Source organism: Magnolia sinica, chromosome 3, assembly GCF_029962835.1.
Source record: "Magnolia sinica isolate HGM2019 chromosome 3, MsV1, whole genome shotgun sequence".
Lineage (NCBI taxonomy): Eukaryota > Viridiplantae > Streptophyta > Magnoliopsida > Magnoliales > Magnoliaceae > Magnolia > Magnolia sinica.
Window position 1 is genome coordinate 40,284,192 of NC_080575.1, and position 12,296 is coordinate 40,296,487.

Sequence of the window (12,296 nt, forward strand, 5' to 3'; positions counted from 1 at the left end):
TACTTTAACCCTGTGTTGTTCTATCCATTTTTTAAGGGTTTTATATATCTAGGTGTTTTAAGACATGGGATGTGAGGCTAAGTTTACCTTTAACGAGTTAGGGGCACACATCTAGTTGAGGTAGATGCTTGAATGATCTTCCTATGGGGCTCACTTGTCTTGCTGACTCAACACTCATGCTAATTAACAAACCAGGGCACTTTCACCCACGTTGGCACATGTATCAAACACATTGCCCGTCTGTTGTTGGACATGGGACCCACCCACACATGCTGCACGTGCGGGGTGAGGCCCACCTTGAGGTATGTGTTGTATATCCACGTTGTCCATCCGTTTTCTGGGGCGTGCGACCCACCAGGATGTATGTGCTTCATATCCACACTGTCCCCACTCGGTGGGGCCTGTCTACCATATCCAGGGCCTACCTGCTAGACATATTAGGCCCACCTACTAGTTGTACAGGGCCCACCTGCTGTGTGGCCCATTGTGATGTATTTGAGGCCCATGGATGTGGCCCATTGTGATGTATTTGAGGCCAATGGGATGTGGCCCATTATAATGTATTTGAGGCCCATTATATCAAGCCCAATATGAAGTATGTGAGGCCCTTGTACGAGGCCCATTGTGATGTATTTGAGGCCTAAGTATGTGGCCCATTGTGATGTATTTGAGGCCTGCGTATGTGGCCCGTTGTGATGTATTTGAGGCCCATCGGATGTGGCCCATTGTGATGTATTTGAGGCCCATGGGATGTGGCCCATTGTGATGTATTTGAGGTCCATGGATGTGGTCCATTGTAATGTATTTGAGGTCCATGGGATGTGGCCCATTGTGATGTACATGAGGCCCTTATATGAGGCCCAATGTGATGCATGTGAAGCCCTTGTATGAGGCCCAATGCAATGTATGTGAGGCCCTCGTGTGAGGCCCAATGTGGTGTATATGAGGCCTATTATGATGTGTAATTTTGTCACACCCCAGACTCAGTAACTGAACTCATAAGGAACTCAATGGCCGGTTCTGGTCGTAAGAGCCTCCGTAGTTACCCCATTCTCGGCTCCTGAGGCAGGTTCCGATCTTGGGATCCTACAAGGAGGATTTTCATAATAATATAATCATTCCAATATGAGCATACCCAAGATCACAGCAAGTATATCTGAGAAATACAAGGTACACATTACAAAATCCACTAAAAATTTAAACTTTTACAAGCTTTCATAAGGTCCAAAAGGACATCATACAATAACAGAAGAAGGAAAGGAAAGTCTGCAACAATGGAGTCCTCAAACTCAACTCTACTCCATGCTCTGCTGCTACGATGCCCTCCTAGGATCTCCTGCACGCATCAATCGTGCATAAGCTTATAAAAGCTTAGAGGGTGGTGACAGTTAGTGACAATGGTGCACAGAAGAATAGTAGGAGGTACAAGAAGGGAAACATGCTCCGTGACAATATCACTAGCCTTACTAAGGCCTATCATGAATAAGATGCAATGAGTACTGAGCGCCTTACCAAGGTAATGCATGAAGGGGCTTATACAGCCAATGCGGATGCGATGAAAAATAATGTCAGTGCTCATAACCAATCCACATATCAAGTATGTTTCCAATTATAAGGAAATCACCGGAGTCCATTACACTGCGAAATGACTGCCACTTTACAGACCTCTCACAGTCAAACGAGCATAAGAGACCTCACTACCCGCATGTGGACAACCAATCACCAGCAAGGCCTGACAGTAGCGGACCCATTCACGAGTTGGTCAGACTAGCCCATCAAAGCCCTCTTACATCGGGCGAGTAAGGCCACACCCCTATCCAACCGACTACATGACAGTGGGAGTCGCGACCTAATGGTATAAGGCCCTCGCGCACTCATATATTCCACCCGGTCACAACGTTGGAATAGATCCTCGGTACCATGGAAGTTTTGGGAATTTCACCCATGGGCATCCAATGCACCCGGTATGCTTAAGTATCATTTTCATTGTCCACACATCTAACCATCCACAAGTATCCCTGTGGAGGCAAGGCCCTGATAAAGCAAGGGCGGTATCATCATGAAATGCGATGCTAATACATGAGTCACGCATACAGATCATGCACCAGATTTAGGCACTCAATGTGCATAAGGAGAGAAACTCTATCCTCTATGACCACCACACAATGCAATCATACACACAAATGATGCATATGGGTCACAACGATGTAAGTGTGCTACCTGTAAAATATAAAATATTCCTCCTTTCCAAGGAGGGACAAGGTCTAGGTACATAGACAAATACTTTAAGGAGAAGGGAAGTCTTCTAGTGGGGGCCCAGTACTTTGGGATGGCCCACAAGCTAAGAGAGTCATAATCCCAAGGAAGAAGCAGTCCTAATCAAGGGTCCAATGGTGGACCTTCAACCACCTAAAGGAGCCCTATGGGCCTACCTTAGGGCCACCAAGGAGGACATCCAACCTCAACTGTGTCCCAAAGGTAACCTGCTACGCATAAAGTAAGGTTTAAGGCCCAAGCAAATCCATGGCCCAATGGGCTATACACAAGGTCCAACTCATAGGTAATATGGTGGGCCCTCAAATAAGGTTTGGGCCCAACCATAAAGGTCATAAACCCACATATTGTGGTGGGCCTCATGGGCAGCCCAGTAGTTCAACCATGTGGCTAATTTCACATTTAATACTAGTGAGTTGGGCCTCACTTCTTAGCCCAAGTACAGTGTTAATTTTGGTGGGCAGTCAAGGGTCTAACTACTTACATATTACAGCCAATAAACCCATCACAATAGGTAGAAGAGTATAGGCCCAAAAGTAAATGGGCATATCTAGAAAGTTTCAGTCCAAAAGGGCTAAAGAACTAGTAACTAACCACATATAATGATCCAATAAAACCCAACTTGGGTGGGCCTCAGATAAGCACTAAGTAAGCTCAAAAATACTGAAAGAAAAAGGTAAGATAACTAATTAAATCAATCTCAAATCTAGTGGGCCATACTGCCCCAAACAAACATTTATGGGCAACAACATTGGGCCTATTGCTGAATTTCCAACCCACCCGCTTCCTGGGTTTGTTGGAGTTCAGCAAATAAATTAATTTATAATATTTATTTTTTGGTGATCCACACACATCACTGTGGCTCCCACCAGATGAGAGGGGGATGCACAACACATATTACAAGTGGGCCATGCTGCTGGTATACAGGCCCAGCAACAGCCTAAGGTAGGGGCGTCCCATGGTGGGTAGTCATACGGGCCTGGGTATTTGGCCCAAAACTGACCCAAATTTATAGGCCGCACCACGGTTAATACAAGGCCCTAATGGACTTGAAAATTTGTAAGATGGTTCTTCCATGGGTGGGCCACACCTCCACAAAACTTTATGAGTTCGGGGCATGACACAGCCTCCATAGTACCCCATTCTCGGCTCCCAGCGTTCATTGCCAGGTTTTGATCCTGGGAACCTACAAGGAGGATTTTCCAATGTACATTTGTCTCATAAGAAGCATAACTACAAGTATACCTAAATCATAAAGGTAACATCATCATCACATATCCCCTAATATAATCATTTGAATACAATGCTGAAAGGGAAATACATACATCGAAATCAAAGCTCTAGAAGACAGCAGCATGCTCCAAGCTCAACGCTGCTGCAACCTAACGCCACCTACACGCATCTATTGTGTATAAGCTTATAGAAAGCTTAGAGGGTGATGAAAGTGTGTGTAGGGTAAGTGCTAAGTAAGTAATATTAGAGTAATCACAGTAAGGGAAAACACTGACAAGATCATGAATCACATGATATCAGAGTAAGCGAAAATACTGGCAAGTCCATGAATACTATCAGTCGTACTAAGGCTATGCAATGTGAAAAATAATAAGGTAATAACAGATGCCAATGATGCAATGCAATATGCAAATCCTTATGAGTCCACGAATACCGTCAGTCGTATCTAGGCCGTATAAATGCATAAACATAGTAACCCAGAATTTCATATGCTGCGGATGAAATGCGAGATGTGGTGCGAATGGAATGACCATGCTGGAGTGTGAAGTCGGGATGATAATACATAATATCACAGGCTATGAGGTCCATCATAAGGGACTTTTATCCAAACCAGTCTCATACCTAAATTTGAATAGTCAGACTCGATACGGTAAACTCCTGATCTCAGGTTAGTCACGTGCCCCAACCGAAATAATGGCCATTGCAAAGGTACACGTAACAAATAGTTGCGCACCACCAGCCCAAGTGGATAGTGAATGAATGAACGAATGAGTATGCAACTCCTACTCAATAAGTCTATATATTAGTAAGGCCCCTCTTTGGGATCATCACCGGGCTCTAGTACACTCAACACCACCTGCCGCTCCATCAAGTGCACAACTGGGTAAGTGGAAGAGACCTCACTATCCGCCTAGCCAGCAGTTTGCCAATACCTACCCGGTTTGTCGATAGCGGATCTATTCCTTGAGCTGGTCAAATTCAGACTAGTTATGCCTACTCCCTTGGGTGGGTAAGGCCACATCCCCTCCCAACTGACCATGACACAGTGGGAGACGCGGCCTCCTGGTATCCTGCACTCGGGCGCTCATGTATATCCACTCGGTTTCGACGTTGGGCCGTCCTCTGGTACCAAGAGGGTTTAGGTATTTTCACCTAGGGCCATTTATGACAGCCCGATGCTCGAACCAAACATTTTTGGTTCCCATCTGGCCATCCACGATAAGCCTATGGAGGCTATGGCCCTGATGTCAAAAGGGTGTACAGTAATCACAACATATAATGCAAGATGCATGAGTCATACAATCCAGTCATGCATCAATCCTGCGCATACCGTGTGCTCATGTGAGATAACCTCCACCTATCAGGGAGTCTTATAACAACCTGCCCAATGACATATGTAATGGTCAACCACATCTCATAACAAACATGTAGATAATGCATATGGGCATGTATCATGATGCTATGCGGTCACATACTCATAATCGGTATCAATAACTGGCATCGACAATCAACCTCGATAATGTAGACATTTAACCAACATTGCCCCCCAAGTAATGAGCCATACAGAGCCTAACATACAGTGGGCTCATGGCCTCACACAAGGGCCAAATATACAACACTATGGGCCTCACTCAAGAGCTTAATACACATCAGATGGGCCTCACTCATGGGCCACATATACATCAAGTGGGTCGCATTTCACGGGTCTAATATACATTGCAATGGGCCACTCACACGAGCCTAATACACATTAAGTCAGGCCTCATTATATGAGATGAAAATATATCACAATGGGCCACATCTCATGGGCCTCGAATACATCACAATGGGCCTCGACAATCGGAATCGGCCTCAACAATCAGCCTCAACAATCAGCACTGATAATCAGCATTGATAATCGGCACCAACAGTCAACATATAAATAAGGCAGGGTCCATAGATGGACAGCTGATCAACCATAATATAAAGATCAGCCCACGACCGTGGTTATATCAAATCTGATGGCACGGAGCCATCTATCTATGACAAATGGGGCCCACTTCTTTGGGTTAACCCACTTAGAGAATGGTGCGAATGGGCCTAACAAAGCCTACGGGAGGTCACAATGAGGACATCTAACCATCATTGCACATCAATGTGGACATCTAACTAACATTGCTCCCAAGGAGTGGCCTATATAAGGAATTCATACAACACGTAATGGCCACACATACATCACATTGGGCCTCATTCATAGGCCTCTCATATATCGCGTTGGGCTTTCTACAAGGGCCTCAAACGTATCATAATGGGCCACACCCATGGGCCTCAGATACATCTCGATGGGCCGCGCTCATGGGCCTTGCACACATCACATTGGGCCTTGCCAAATGGGTCAGCAATACATCACAATGGGCCTCAACCCATAGGCCCCAAATACATTACATCGGGCCTCATCAAATGGGCCCCAAATACATCAAATGGGCCTATCACATGTGCCTCATATATATCAAGGTGGGTCTCATAACATGGTCCTCATATATATGCCTTAACAACAGGCCCTATACACATCAAGGTGGGCCTTAACAATGGCCTCATACATATCAAGGTAGGCCTTATACATATCAAATGGGCCATGTACAGCTAGTAGGTGGGCCCAACACAACAGGTGGTCCCTGCGTACACGACACGTGGGACCCAACAGCTGGATATACTATGCATACTGTTGAGGGTCAAATATTGCATATTAAACCCCAGTTATTGCTTGGATTTACGAACATGATACCATTTAATGGCCCGCTTTAATCATGTTTGTGATGCAGAGTGTAATTACGAGCATGGACTGAAAAGGAAGCTTAAAGCATGGATTTAATGCTCTGATTGCACTAAAGGCAAGGGACGGACCCCAGGGGAGCAAGATCAATGGATTTACACGCCAGAGATCTGAGAAAATCGAGAAACTGAAGCTCAAGTGGCCCAAAATTGGTCTAGAATGCAAGATCACAGGGTTCCCACCATCCATTTAGCTCCAAACTTCATACATGGCCTAAAGACCATAAATGAACTGTACACATAAAATTTCAACCATTGAATATCTTGATAAGTGGGCCAATGGACAGATCAGCACATTAATCTCCAATTTCAGGCCTACTTGATATCTGGATATTCTTCAAGTTTGGTCTCAACCACTTAATCTATAAGAGGGAAGGAATAAACGGAGTGGATCGATCACACGCATTACAGTGGACCCCACGTGCGACGTGTGTGTACACAGCACATCCACACGTGAGCCGCACCGGACCATGACTCCTGCTCAAAGTCGGCTTACCCGACTCTTTCCGCAGCAGCAATAGCGGACGCACTAGCGTTCGCCGATCTCTCTCAGTGGGGCCCACTACTCATTCGAATCCACGATCTGGACCGTTCATTTATCCCGTGGGGCAACCAAAACCCACGCTTAGGTGTCCCTTCTCCACCATGCAAGCAAATGTGTGGAGTGCTCATCCAAAACGCAGGATGAACAGTGTAACGCAAAGTTTTGTGGGTCACACCGAAATCAAACTGGACTTGGTCTTCCCGAACGATTTTTCGTGAGGAACCTATTGGATGGCATGGATTTCTTCGCAACCATCAATGTGGGGCCCACCAACCATCACAGTGAGAAAACGGAAGCTCTGTTCGCAACAGGGCTTGCGGACGAGTCTGGTGGGCCACCATCCGGATCTCTGGTGGTTGATCCAGGCCGTCTATCTTACTCAGGGCATCGTTCAAGCAAATAAGACACCCTTTGGAGAAGTCCATGCAAGATGTGGCACGTGCAATAACGAGCGCAAGGGAGGCCGTTTCTTGAGGAAACCATCAATATAAGCCATTTAGTGATTACTATCGCATTCATTGGCACATACAGGACTGTCCCAACTACCTCCTAAGTGATTCCAAATCCAACCAAGAAGTCGAAATGGAGGATCGTACCATTAACTGCGTCGATTCCAATCTTGACACAAGAAACTTCCGGAAATCACGGCGCAAAAAAGGGAGCCATCTTAACTGCGTAAAAGCCTCCGCAGGCAGTGTCTAAAGAGGACACAACTGACTCCTCCAGGGCGCTTGACAGCTATAAGAAAGAGAGAAAGAACGGGAGGAGGGGAAAAACGGAAGATCCACGGCTGGTTGTGAACGTCCGAGCAGAGACAATGAGTAGAGTTTTCTTTGTTGTTTTTCTGTTTTTATGAGGTGTAGTGCAATCATGTCCATGGGTTGCTAAATCTCTCAGCTAGGGCTAAGAGGTGAAGCTTGTGGCGTGATGGGACCGATTCTACGACTTTAATTCTTGCCATAAACTATGTTGATTCTAGTTTTGAATAATAAGAATATCTCTAGTTTTTAATGGTTTGTTGTGACTAAAAGTACAATAGATCTGCGTGGCTTTAAGTATTCCTGTTCTCTTGTTGTGATTACGCAGTTAGGAAGTCCTGTTGTTCACCATCGTCTCCTGGGCATGGTTAGATGACGGCACCCTTCCTACTATTCATACATCACTCTGATTGACTGTGAATTGGTTTAATTCTGTTGTTTGCTTTGTCTCCTGGGCATGGTTTGGTGATGGAATCCATTCTAATTCATATACCTTTCATCTCTTGGAAACTATATCAAAGGAAATCTAGTTGAGTTCTTAAAACAGGCATAAGATCTCCCTGATCTCTACAAGTGGATCCTCTGAATCCGTAGTTTCCTACCTCTAAATTTCTTAAGTTTTACACTAATATTTCACCATTATTCCTCAAATTATAATCAATTTAGATTTCATCTTAGGCTAGTTCTATTTGTACATAGTTTCAGGTAACGTACAAGTATCAGTCCCTTGGGATTCGACCTTGGTCTCATCGAGTTTATTACTACATCACAACCCTATACTTGGGGAGTGAACAAGTTTTTGGCGCCGTTGCTGGGGATTGATGGTTGCGATTCTCTGAAATTAATTAGTTTTAGAATTAGTTTGATATTAGGATTTTACTAACTTTAGTTTTAGATTTTTATTTGATTTTTAGAACTAACTTGTTTCCTGTTTGTAAGATCCTGACATAAGTTTTTAAATTGGTAATCCCTTTCTAATTTCTCTACTTTTTCTATTAAGGTTTGAATTTTAGAAATTTTCTAATTCTAGTATTTTCCTATTTGTAAGAAATAGTTTATTTTTAGAAACTTTCCTCTTTTGTTTTTAGAAACTAGGTTAGTTATTTCCCTTTTTAGAAATTCTTTCTGATTTTAGAAAGTAACTCATCTTTCCTTTATTTTATTTTTAGAAACTTTCTAATTTTAGGTTTGGATTTTCTATTTTAGAAACTTTCTAATTCTGGGTCTTATTTTTAGAAACTAACTTTCCTATTTTGTAGGCTTTTAAGATAGAAATTTCTTATTCGGTAAGCTCTTTCTCTACTTTCTATTTTTTAGATCCCTTTTAGTAACTTACTTTCTAGTTTAGGACTTTCCTAATTTATTTTAGAAATTTTCACTTTCTTTTAGGAATTCCTTCTTTTAGAAATCAGTTTACTGTTATCTTTCTTTTTTAAGGATTTCCTAATTTTAGCCCTTCTCTTTTTAGAGTCATAACTTATTTTGTTTTATTTTGCAGGTTTTTAACTTAGGGACTCCAATTTGGTAACTTCTTTCCAACCCTCTCTTTCTTTTTAGATTTTCTTTTCCTTTCTTAGGATTAGGTTTCGAATTTGATTGAGGGCTGCGAGTGTGACAACACTCGACGTCTCTTGACTGAAGGAGGATTGGTTGAGGGGTTAACGATCCATCGCAGGACTAAACACCACTCGAAATCCCCTGAGTTAATTGAAGCGATGGCTGAGAACCAACCTCTTCTACCTCAACCCAGGGTGGAAGAAATTCAGGATGAGAATGAGGTGCATCAAGCACCCCCGCCTCGTACTTTACGAGATTATTTACAACCAGCGGGGGTGAGTACCCCCTCATGCATGATTTTTCCTGAAAATACAGGACATATGGACATCAAGCCCGGGGTTATCCAACTCCTTCCTAAGTTCCATGGGATTGAATCTGAAGAACTATATCTACATTTGAAAGAGTTTGATGAGATCATAACCACTTTATATTTTTAAAATGTGTCTGAGGACATAGTCAGGCTGAGACTCTTTCCTTTTTCCTTAAAGGAGAAGGTTAAGACGTGGTTACATTCACTGCGTCTTAGATCCATTGGCACATGGAATGATATGCAGAGGGAATTTATAAAGAAATTTTTTCACATCATAAAATGATTACCCTTAGAAAAGCAATCATGAACTCCACCCAAAAGGAGGATGAAACATTTTACCGATGTTGGGAAAGGTTCAAGGATTTGGTCAGTTCATGCCCACAACACGGCTTTGAAATGTGGCGCATTACAAATTTTTTATATGATGGACTGAAATCTTCTATGCGCTAAATGGTCGAGACAATGTGTAATGGAGAATTCATTAATAAAAATGTTGACGAGGTATGGGATTACCTCGATTGTCTTGCTGAAAAAACACAATTATGGGATTATTACCCAAAATCGAACACCACGTCTAGGCCGACTCAATTAAAGGAGAAATATGGATTGTATCTCTTAAAAGAAGAGGATAATCTCAAATGTAAAGTAACTATGCTCATAAGGAAAGTTGAGGCCATGGAAGGAAAGAAGGATAAGGTTAATGAAAGTGTTTACGGCATCTGTGATTGCAACATTCATACAACTGAAAATTGTCCTACAATACCCACCTTTCGAGAAGTGTTGAATGAACAATCCAATGCTGTAAATAATTGTCAAAGACCTTTCAATGGACCAACCTCTAATACGTACAATCCTGGTTGGAAAAATCATCCAAACTTTAGTTGGAGAAATGGACAAACTGCTACTCCTCAAGGTTTCTTCAATCAAAATCCAAATCAGGGGAAACCTTAAGAAGAACCGGTTCAAAATTCCATGCAAGAGTTGACCCAGGCAATGCGAGACTTTATGCAAAAGATGGATTCACGTATGACGGTTATAGAAAAGGGGATGCTTCTTGCACAACCTCTCCCTAGTCCTACACCGCAATACGAGATAAGTGATCCCAGCTCTTCAAATCAAATGGGGCACGCTAAATCCATCACCACTCTTAGGAGTGGGAAGATCATTGATAAAACCCTTCCAGTTAGGCCCAAAAAGCCTCAAGAACCAGAAGAGGATAACAATAATGGATCTAGTGAGGCCCCACAAAAATTAGAACTGAAACTTCTAGAAAATCCATTTCCTCCATTTTCCCAACGGTTGGTCACACCAAAACCTCTCTCTAACTCTCAGGATATCCTAAAGGTGTTGAAATAAGTGAAAGTCAATATTCCTCTACTTGATGTCGTAAAACAGATACCTTCATATGCTAAATTCCTGAAAGACTTATGCATGACCAAATGATGGCAGAGTATTCAAAAGAAGATCTTCTTGACTGACAAAGTGAGTGCCATCCTAAAGCAAGACGTGCCATAGAAATTCAAAGATCCCGGTAGCCCAACCATATCATATGTAATCGGGGACCATCGAATTGATCATGCACTTCTTGATTTAGGAGCGAACGTCAATCTGATTCCCTACTCGGTATACAAACAGTTAGGTTTAGGTGAATTAAAACCCATCCTAACCACACTGCAACTTGCTGATCGCTCTGTTCGTGTACCAAGAGGGATAATTGAGGATGTGTTGGTCTAAGTTGATAGATTTTACTACCCTGTAGATTTTATCATCTTGGACACCGAACCCATCAATAACATGAGCACTCAGACTCCCGTCATTCTTGGTCGCCCATTTCTTGCCACTTCAAATGCAATTATCAATTGCAGGAATAGTGTCATGACTATGTCCTTTGGGAATATGACATTGGAGTCTAACATCTTTTTCAATAACGGCAGAAACTTAGAGGATGATGACGATTTCCATGACATTAACATGATTGACTCTTTAGTGGAAGATACGACACCTTTGACCTTATCCTCTGACCCTCTAGAGACGTGCCTAGCCCACTCCCATGATGTTGATGATGATATGATTAGGGAGACGTGTGCCTTGCTTGATACTGCACCGGTACTTGAAGTTAACAGGTGGAGGCCACAATTTAAAGAGTTATCCCAAACTGATGTAATGCCTCTACCGTCTAACCTCAAGCCGCCGAAGCTTGACCTAAAACCTTTGCCCTCTGATTTGAAATATGTTTATTTAGGTCAAGATGAGACATACCCGGTGGTGATCTCTACCCACCTGGAGAAAGAACAAAAGAGTATGCTTATATATACTCTCATTGAGCATAACGGAGCCCTTGGATGGACGATAGCGGACCTCAAGGGAATCAACCCCTCGATTTGTACTCACCGCATATATCTTAAGGATAATGCGAAGACCACTCGACAATCACAACGTAGACTAAATCCAAACATGAGGGAAGTCGTTAAGGCCGAGGTCCTTAAACTATTGGATGTGGGTATCATATACCCCATATCCGATAGTCAATAGGTGAGCCCAACTCAGGTGATTCCTAAGAAGTCCGGGATCACCATCGCAGCTAATGCCAATAATGAACATGTGCCAACTAGAGTTACTACTAGTTGGAGAATGTGCATTGACTATAGGAAGTTGAATACCGTCACGAGGAAGGACCACTTTCCTTTGCCCATCATTAATCAAATCTTAGAAAAACTAGCTGGTTATTCCTATTATTGTTTCCTTGACGGGTATTCAGGCTACAATTAGATTGAAATCGCCCCTGAGGACTAGGAAAAGACCACATTTA

At 43.0% G+C, this 12,296-nt stretch overlaps 1 non-coding gene across 1 annotated transcript; it reads right to left on the reverse strand.

Annotated features, from left to right (window-relative positions):
- Nucleotides 1-9,772: 9,772 nt before the first annotated feature.
- Nucleotides 9,773-9,879, reverse strand: LOC131241876 (small nucleolar RNA R71). Its single transcript, XR_009169442.1, has one exon. It is a non-coding gene; the product is annotated as a small nucleolar RNA R71 (small nucleolar RNA).
- Between the last annotated feature and the right edge of the window lie 2,417 nt (nt 9,880-12,296).